Genomic DNA, 9,806 nt, shown 5'->3' with positions numbered 1-9,806 from the left:
GCCTCCGTGCTGACAAGAGGGGAGTTCCCTAACCTGTAGGTATGGTGCCGGTTGTTCCTCCCCAGGTGCATCGCCTTGCACTTGTCCATGTTGAAACCCATCCTATTCTTATCCGCCCACCCTTGTAACCTGTCCAGGTCCGATTGTAGCCTGCTTCTTTCTTCTAGCGTGCCCACGTCCCCCCACATCTTAGTGTCATCAGCAAATTTGAACAGGGTGCTTTTCACCCCCTCGTCCAAATCACTGTGACCAGAATTAGGGAAGGCTCACCAGAAGGCTCACCAAAAGCATACGGGAATTTTGGATGTGGGTATGGAAAGCACACTGTCCAGATTCGCTGATGACACCAATTTGTGGGGCGAGGTGGGCACACTGGAGGGGAGGGACAGGATCCAGCTAAATCTAGACAGGTTACAGAGGTGGGCAGATGAGAATAGGATGGAATTCAATGCAGACAAGTGCAGGATACTGTGTCTAGGGAGAAGGAGCCAGCAACACCTATAGGCTGGGAAACACCCCTCTTGTCAACATGGTGGTAGAAAGGGATCTTGGAGTCATTGTTCACTCCAGGATGAACATGAGCCACCAATGCGAGGAAGCAGTCAGTAAGGCTAACCGCACCTTGTCGTGCATCTATGGATGAATCTCAAGCAGGTCCAGGGAGGTGATCCTTCCCCTCTATGCAACATTGGTCAGGCTGCAGTTAGAGTACTGCATCCAATTCTGGGTGCTGCACTTCAAGAGGGATGTGGCTAGCATTGGGAGGGTCAAGAGGAGGGCCATTTGCATGATCAGGGGGCAGCAGGGCAGGCCCTATGAAGAGAAGCTAAAGGGCCTGAATCTATTCAGTCTCCACAAAAGAAGGCTGAGAGGGGATCTGGTGGCCACTTACAAACTCACCGAGGGGGACTGGCAGAAATTGGGTGAGGCTCTGTTTCCCCGGGCACCATGGGGGGTTACTAGGAATAACAGCCACAAATTATTAGAGAGAAGGTCCAGGCTGGACATCCAGAAACATTACTTTACAGTTTGGGCTTCCAGGCTCTGGAATGGACTCCCGAGGGACGTGGTGCTTTCTCCTACCTTGGGGGTCTTTAAAAGGAGGCTTGACAGCTATTTGGCTGGGGCGTTATGACCCTGGCACTCGTTCCTGCCCGGGGGGTCAGACCTGATGATCTGTTTAGGTCCCTTCTGACCCTAAGTACTATGAAACTAAACATGCACTTGAAATAATTATTTTTAAATTGAAAAATTAATATTTCAGTTTTTAATACATGAACGTGCCAGTATTTACCATGATTACAATATTTTTGTCTCTGTTCAGGGTAAGAACAGTCTGTGCTGCATTTGTTTGTCCTACTTCCAGGCTTGCCTGCTGCTCAGCTGCCCAGCCTACAGTGTGCAAGATTTAAAAATGCAGAAAAATTACCAATGTTCAGGTAGCCCAAGCAGCTATTTACTGAAACATGCTTCATTAACTCTTTTCAAACATGATGTATGCAATGTTCCTTTTTTATTTTTTGTTTATATACCCAATTTTTTTTTAGTTCACTGTGTTTCACTACTTGTGCTCGGTGTACTCTTCATTCAGATACAAAGGAGCACAGTCATTTCTGGGTGCTGGGCTGACTTTTGGGCAGTCTGTTCACTTTGTCCAGCAGGTACAGCAAAATAATAAGAATGAAGTTTTGGTATTAGGGTACTGTAGCTTCCTAACAATAACAATCAAAATATCTCATGTGTCTGCCTTTTTTGGCTGTCTGCCTTCCTCTGGTAGCTGCCCAAAGATGTGAAGTGCTGGACCCCAGACTGGACCAGGTGCCTATTTCTTAATAATTATGCTCTCATGTATTTTGTAAGGACAATGGTAATGGTTAAATTAATAATTATACTAGTAATAATTGTAAAGGATACTAACAATACTTGAGCTAGAAAGTCATTTATATATTGATTGCACATATACACATACATACATTCATTCATTCATGCATATGTACATTGTAAATGAATACATAATAAATAAATATGTAAATGAATACATAAATCTCAGTGCTCCTATCTAATCTGGGTCAAAGGCCCTCCCTCTGGTCCTCTGGCCACTGGTTTTAGCACCCTCGCTGGCATTCAGGCCAGGTAAAGATATGCCCTCCCTCCCTCTTCCCTGCTGCCTCTTAGCACTCAGCTCTTTCACCAGTGTATATATTACAAGTGTGCAAAATTTCACTGGTTGTTTTGAGCTCGAAATGAGTCAAAACAAAATGAAGGAATTTGAGACGAACCTCCAAGCCCAAAGGGAGGTAATCCCAACACAGCTCAAAGGGGGCAAGAGGGTGCCAGAAGGCTCACCAAAAGCATACGGGAATGTCTCCTAGCTAAAAGGGAGGCGTACACCCAATGGAAGGGAGGGGTCATCACCAGGAAGCACTATACCTTGGTTGCTCTGGGCTGTAGGGGGGTGGTCAGGAAGGCCAAGGCAGAGATGGAACTGGGACTAGCGACCCTGATCAAGGACAACAAGAAGTCCTTTTTTTAAATACATGGGGAGTAAAAAGAAGGTACCGGGTAATGTGAGGCCTCTGCAAGCCATGCTAGGAAATCTGGTTGTTGTACCAGACGACAAAGCTAACCTATTTAATAATTTCTTTGCCTCCATTTTTCTCAGCAGGGACCGAGTCACCCCCCACACCAGGACCACCATAGGCCCCAGAGGAGGTGCACCCAGGCCTATAGTCAGTGAGGAGCTAGTCAGGGAACTTCTGGAGGGACTGGACGTATTTAAATCTTATGGTGCTGACGATCTCCACCCCAGAGTGCTGAGGGAATTAGCTGAGGTCATTGCGGGACCCCTGGCACAGCTTTATGAGCATTCATGGTGCTCTGGTGTGGTGCCAGAGGACTGGAAAAAGGCCAATGTGGTTCCCATTTTCAAAAAAGGGAGGAAGGAGGACCCAGGAAACTATAGGCCAGTTAGTCTTACCTCAATCCTGGGTAAGCTTTTTTGAGAGAATTATCCTGGCGCATGTCCACAAGGGGCCAGCAGGGGAGGCCATGCTTAGGGGCAACCAACATGGGTTCATTAGAGGCAGGTCCTGTCAGACCAACCTGGTGGTCTTCTATGACCAGGTCACAAAATCCTTGGAAGCAGGTGTAGCAATGGACGTAGTATTTCTGGACTTTAGGAAGGCCTTCGACACAGTCTCTCACCCCATTCTCATTAAAAAACTAGGGGACTGTGGTATTGACACCTACACAGTCAATTGGGTCACTAATTGGCTGGAGGGCTGCACCCAGAGAGTGGTGGTGGATGGGTCCTACTCGACCTGGAGGAATGTGGGCAGTAGGGTCCCGCAGGGCTCGGTCCTTGGGCCCACACTGTTCAACATCTTCATCAGTGACTTGGACAGGGGCATAAAAAGCACCCTGTTCAAATTCGCAGATGACACTAAGATGTGGGGGAAGTGGGCATACTAGAAGGGAGGAATAGGCTGCAATTGGACCTAGACAGGTTTTAGGGGTGGGCGGATGAGAACAGGATGGGTTTCAACACTGACAGGGGCAAAGTACTGCACCTGGGGAGGAAGAACCAGCAGCATACCTACAGGCTGGGGAACTCCCTTCTCGTCAGTGCAGAGGCAGAAAAGGATCTTGGAGTCATTATTGATGCCAAAATGAACATGGGCCGACAGGGTGGGGACGCAGTTGGGAAGGCCAACCGTACCTTGTCATGCATCCACAGATGCATCTCAAGCAGGTCCAGGGAGGTGATACTCCCCCTCTATGTGACACTGGTCAGGCCGCAGCTGGAGTACTGCGTCCAGTTCTGGGCAAATAATCAAATTTAATAGTCAATCTAATCAATCAATAATCATGGGTTTCATCTAAAAAGCCATTCTTGGTCTGTACATTTCTGGGGGTGGGGGAAGAAGCTTTGGAGGGATCAGTCATTTTTTCTGAATTTCCTGCACTGCAAGAAGAGATTTCCTTGGGTCTATAAGCTGGTAAAGGGTACACTATACAGCATGTGTGACTTTAAAAATCATTTTTGCTACAGTGCAATTTTTCCAAGAACAGGAAGGGCCTTCCTTCCCTGTTCCCTGCTGCTTTCATGGTAGATAAAATTCTCAAACTAACCATCAGTCAATCAAGTAATCAATCAAATTATCCAAAAATCAATGAAAAATCAATAAAAAAATCAAATTTTCATTTGCAAAATTAATCAAATAAGCTAATAATCAAGCTAATCAAATAATCAATCCAAAATCAATCCAAAATTGAATAACTGATCAAATAAGAAATGTATTTAACAATCAAATAATCAATCAATCCTAGTAATCAGGTTCCCTTCTTCATGACATCTTTATTGACATCTATACCTGTCACCGTAAGTGATTTAATCTAAAATTTCAATTTAGCAATTTTAAATCAACCATAAATTAAAGCAATTTATCAACCAGATAATCTAATCAATCAAATCTAATCAATCAATAATCACTTTAAGCAATGCATTAATCTAATGAACCAAGTTTCTTAGGGCCTGCTTCCACACACACACACACACACAAATATATACATTCATAACATTGCTGAATCTCCTTTCCCCTTTCCCTTGCCAAATGCTTGGGCTTTAGTACCCGAGGCCTGGTGGGTCCTAGCACCTGGGGTGGTGGGCAGGCTTCTCTTGTTTAGGGAATCAGTGTGGATTTGTTAATGTGCCAAATATTAAGAAAGGAATGGTGGGTCTTATCACCTCAGGGCCTCCTACTTCAAAAGCTGCCTGCCTCCATGCTTCCTCACCACACTGGAAAAATTGCAAACACAAACACGCAAATACAGAGGCAAGAAAAAAACCCAAAATACCGACTAAATCAAAACTGCATTAAAAAAAACAGGAAGATAATCTTTGTTGCTATAGTTAAAGTTTTGTAAGTAGTCCATCCATGTTAGTTTTAACTAACTATAAGCTTTACAGTTATGCAGATGGCACTGTAAAACAAAGTTGGTGTGGCCTCCCTGCTTATTGCCAGTGTCTGGTAGTTGTAACCATTAGAAAAAATTACAGCTGGCCAGTGTGCCTATGGAAGTAAATACCCAGTTCAGGAACTGAATGTATTTCTTCACTGTATTACAACATTAAAACGGTTTATGTAAAAAGGTAATGTAAAAAATATAACTGTCAATGCTTGGATTTATGAAAGCGTAATTCACTCATGGTTTTGCTAAAGCCTGAATGGAAACATTACTACAGGAATTTGTATGTAAAACAGAAAGAATCACGTGTCTCCTGTTGTTTGTATCCTCGCATCAAAAAGCAGACAAAGACTTTTTCCAAAGCTTAGAACCAGTGGGGAGGGGAGGGAAGGGGAGGGGAGGGGGCTAGGGTGGTTATCAAGGTTGATTAAGATTCCTTGTGTATTAGGGATCCCCATGCCCAGGGCAGGTGCCCCCAAAATGGTGTTGGGGGGGCCCTGATAAGCCTACTCAAAGTTCCCCTTCCCTTCACTGCCCCGGCAATCAACACAGTGGCCAGCATGAGCTAACACCCCTCTCCACCACAGCAAGGGGATGGTGTAGTTGAGGTGAAGAAAGAAACAGCCCAGGCTCAATAAGAGGAATGTTCTTATCACTTAGTGTATTTGCATGTCAATTTTTTAACTGCTGCATTGGCAGATCATTGCCTGCAGCCATATCCCCACACTGGTTTTCCTCCTGCCTTTCTTCTCAAGTTGCATGCCACCCAAAAACAACTGAGACTCCTTGCCCACGCCCCCCAAACACTGCACCCCCTACCTGACATCATGGTTGGAGCGTGTCCTCTTCACATGCCATACAGAGACCTCCCTGAGAGCCCATTATGAACCGAATATGGAAGAAAACTTTATCTCAGAAAGACTTTATTCAATGACAAAGTAATAGGAAATGCAAGATGAAATATAAAAATGATAAATTCACACAATTACAGAGCACATTCCCACTCATGAGCAGCCATGTTGTGTGCCGCCATGCAATTTCTGATGACTGCTCTCCTGCAGCTGTTTGCCTGAATCTCTAACCCCTCCCCACACCCCACCCTTGCCCTCCTGCTTTGTGTGTAAGTCTTGCAGCCTCTCTGGATTCCCTTACATGTTCTTTCCAAGACTCACTAAAAACCACATCCCTTATATCACAGATATTATGCAGCATGCATGCTGCCACTATGAAAGGGGTGATGTTTTCAGCATCGACCTCTAGCCTGTAGTTGAGTGATCTCCAATGGGCTTTCAAGCACCCGAATGCACACTCTACGCTCATGCAGCACTTGCTTAGCTTATAGTTGAACAGTAATTTTTGTGGGTCACTCACCTGCCATAGGCTTTCATGAGCCAGGGCAAAAGTGGGTAAGCCACGTCAGCAACTATCGGGGGGGCACTGAAACACCCCAGAGGATAACCTCCTCCAGTCCTGGGGCATATTTGCCCTTGTCTGTCATCCCAGGTAGTGGTGAGTTTTGAAACACACGTGCACTGTGGGCACTTCCTGCCCATCCCATGTAAATGTTTGTAGATCTGCCTTGGTGATCCACTATGGCTTGCAGAATCACAGAAGGAAACCCCTTTCTGTTTATGAATGAATGGTTGTCCTGGGACAAGTTTATGATGGGAATGCGCATGCTGTCAGATGCTCCCACGCAGTTTGGGATGCCCATTGCCTGGTATCCTTTTACCACCTTCTGGGGGTTATTTAGGCATATGAATTTGTTTGGCTGCCAGTTCCTGCAGCAGGTGGCATACCTCACTGAACACCCTCGCAGCAGTGCAGGTAGCCATGCTGAACTGATTCGCAACGTGGTTGTTGGATTGGCCAGTTTCATCACAGCCATGGCAACACGCTTCTCTGTGCTTCTGCATGACAGTTCTCTAATGCTGGATGTGTGGTTTCAGCAAGCTAATGATATGAAAGAATGTCTTTTTGCTCGTTCTTAAAGTTTCCAGCCACTGGTCATCATTCCATGTTGGCATGATGATTCTTTCCCACCAGTCTGAGCTGCTTTCATGTCCCCATATCTGGTGAGGCTTGCCCTTAAAGTATGGCCAGCAAGCCATTGTAGTCTTTTGAAACCAACCTTTTTGTTTCTTGCAACATGAGAGCAGCTTCCACAGTTCAGTTAAGAGCATTTTCTTAAAGGCAGACATCCAAAGTTATTTATTCAGGAGTTTTACAAGACAAGACCACAGGTGCATCAAGTTGTTAAAGCCCACCATTAAAACCATACCTCTGCGATGTAAATGTTCGATGGCCTTCAAGATTAACCTCTGCTTTCTGCTTAGTCGATCAGGATTCAAGAAAGACATTGTCTTTAGCAAGCAGGCTACACAATGAGTTTGGCCTGTTGTGTTCCCTGTTGCTCAAAGTCTGCAACAATCAGTCCTATGTTAGCATGAAATCACTCACATCATTTACATGTCAATAGGTACACACACCATGTGCTCTTAACAATCCTCCCTGCAACTGCATCTTTCTGGTTTTGGTTGAAGAGCTGAAATGTTACCACATTCCTAGTAATTTCCAATCTTTCTTAAGCTTCCTGTATTTCACATTTGATGTGTGAAACACCCCCTCCCCCACAAAAGGTAGGCTATGCTTGTCTGTCTTTTGCGAGAAATTGCCTGTTGTCTGCTTGACTCTAGACCAAGCCATACATCATCCCCACCCCACCTCTTATACATTCCTTGGGTTTTGTCCCAATAATTTACAACTCTTTTGAACACAGGGCTGCAAATTCAGGCTTCACCCTCTAAGCTGAAAGTCAGGGCTGCCCAAGGAAACAATTTTAAATGGTTTTGGATGGTCTCCCCAGGAGAGCTTCTCAGTTCCCCAACTCAAGTCATGGATGGGTGCAGCCTGCCATTATCTTTGCATGAAAAAATTGTTTCCATTACATTCCACAATTTACCCTCAAGCACATGGAATATTCAGCTTCTATACTCTGTACCTAAAAAAGAGATTATGTACCAGGACATCAGGAGGCATTACTTCACAGTCAGGGCGGCTAGGATCTGGAGCCAACTTCCAAGGAAAGTGGTGCTCGCTCCTACTCTGGGGGTCTTCAAAAGTAGGCTAGATGGACACCTAGCCGGGGTCATTTGATCCCAGCATTCTTTCCTGCCATGGCTGGGGGTCGGACTTGATGATCTGCTCAGGTCCCTTCCGACCCTACCAACTATGAAACTACCACCAGCCACACTGCACCTGCACATTGCAGAATTTGTTTTTGCCTACATATCTAATGGAAATGTGTTTCAATGATCCATCCTAACACATTTGCGGTTTCTCACCTGAAGGGATCACCCAACATTTTTCAACAATTTAAAGGACGATAGTTGTGTGAGTATGCTTCTGAATGCCAATGGCTAGATTATCAAAAGCAAAGAACTGCCACAAATGTCTTAAGACTGCACAAATCACACTTCTATTATGCCTCTCTTCATAAAATGTTCACAGGTCTCAGGTCCTTGGACATACCCGAGAACAGGTCCTAGCAGGCTGTACACTGTATAATCTGTTCTGCTATATGTTTTTTGGGCCATGGAGGGGAGCAAGAAAAGGCAAATTTTGGAAGACATGACAGATACTTTGCAAGCGCAAGGACCAAACTGAACTTATGCAGAAGTTGAGGCACTTATTGATATTTGGGGTGAATAGAAGGTGCTGATACAACTGGAAAACCACAGAAATAAACCTGTGGTTTATGAACCTATTGCAGAACTTTTAGTGCAACATGGCACCATTCATGACTGGGAACAGTGTCGCAGTAAGATCAAGTCCTTAAAGTGTGCCTTCCATCGCATAAAGGACAATAATTCTCAGTCAGGTGTATCACAGAGAATGATTCCATTCTATGAGAATCTGTCATCATCCTTAAGAGAGATGCTTCAGAGGCTTGTGTGAATGAGTTTGGGAGAAGACGTTTGGTGGATGAGGAACCAGAAACTCCCTGGCACCAATGTACTTAGCAAGCCACAGCCACTTTGCAAGCTCCATGCAATCAGGCTTCTAAATCACAGACTCAGTCACTAGGCCTGTGCGAGTAGGCAGCCATTCAATCCGGCTTTGGATCCAGCTGCTTCAGATGTCAGAGATCCGATGCACAGATTCAGATCAGTTTTCCACTTTGATCTGGCCGAAGTGGCTCTGAAGCTTTGGAGCAGCCTTGGAGATCTGGCCATAGGCTATAATGGGGGATCAATGAAATATCTATAACTTTGTTGTTTTATCTGTGATTTGGGTGATTTGTAGGGATGGTAGCCACTGCTGAGAGCATGAAGCCTGCCAAGTTTCAAGAAGATGGGTGCAGGGATTTGGGGGGAACTGCACCCCAAACTTTTGAAAGCAAAACTCATATCACGTCTATGTGTTACACCACAGGGGGGTGAAAACTGCAGGGATGGTAGCTCCTGCTGAAGCCACAAAGTCTGCCAAGTTTCAAGGAGATACATGCAGGGGTTTGTGGGGAACTGCACCTCAAGCTGCTGACAGGCAAAACTTGTGATGTAGGTGGGTGCTTGGGCGACTGCGTCTGTCTTGGGGCACAAGGGGGTATAATCTAGTGCAGGCCTGGGTTCTGGGCCCTGCCAGGCCATGAGGACTGCCAGATGTGTGTGCATCTTAATGGGGGAGTCTGTCTTCTGGGGCCCTGCACCTCAAGCTGCTGACAGGCAAAACTTGTGATGTGGGTGGGTGACATTGCGTGTGTAAAGATGCGCCCTTCCTGGCAATGGAGCCTCTGCACAACACGGCAGTGCACCCCAGTGAGCTCTCCTCCTCCCCTA

At 45.6% G+C, this 9,806-nt stretch overlaps 1 protein-coding gene across 5 annotated transcripts in view; it reads right to left on the bottom strand.

Annotated features, from left to right (window-relative positions):
- Window positions 1–9,806, bottom strand: part of GABRA3 (gamma-aminobutyric acid type A receptor alpha3 subunit) — a 321,368-nt gene that overhangs the window by 72,600 nt on the left and 238,962 nt on the right. The gene's annotated exons all lie outside the window — the stretch shown is intronic.

Source organism: Gavialis gangeticus, unplaced genomic scaffold, assembly GCF_001723915.1.
Source record: "Gavialis gangeticus isolate Ggan-Ray unplaced genomic scaffold, GavGan_comp1, whole genome shotgun sequence".
In the NCBI taxonomy this organism is placed as follows: Eukaryota; Metazoa; Chordata; order Crocodylia; family Gavialidae; genus Gavialis; species Gavialis gangeticus.
The sequence above is the reverse complement of the archived record's forward strand: the minus strand, read 5'-3'. Positions and strand labels throughout refer to the sequence as shown.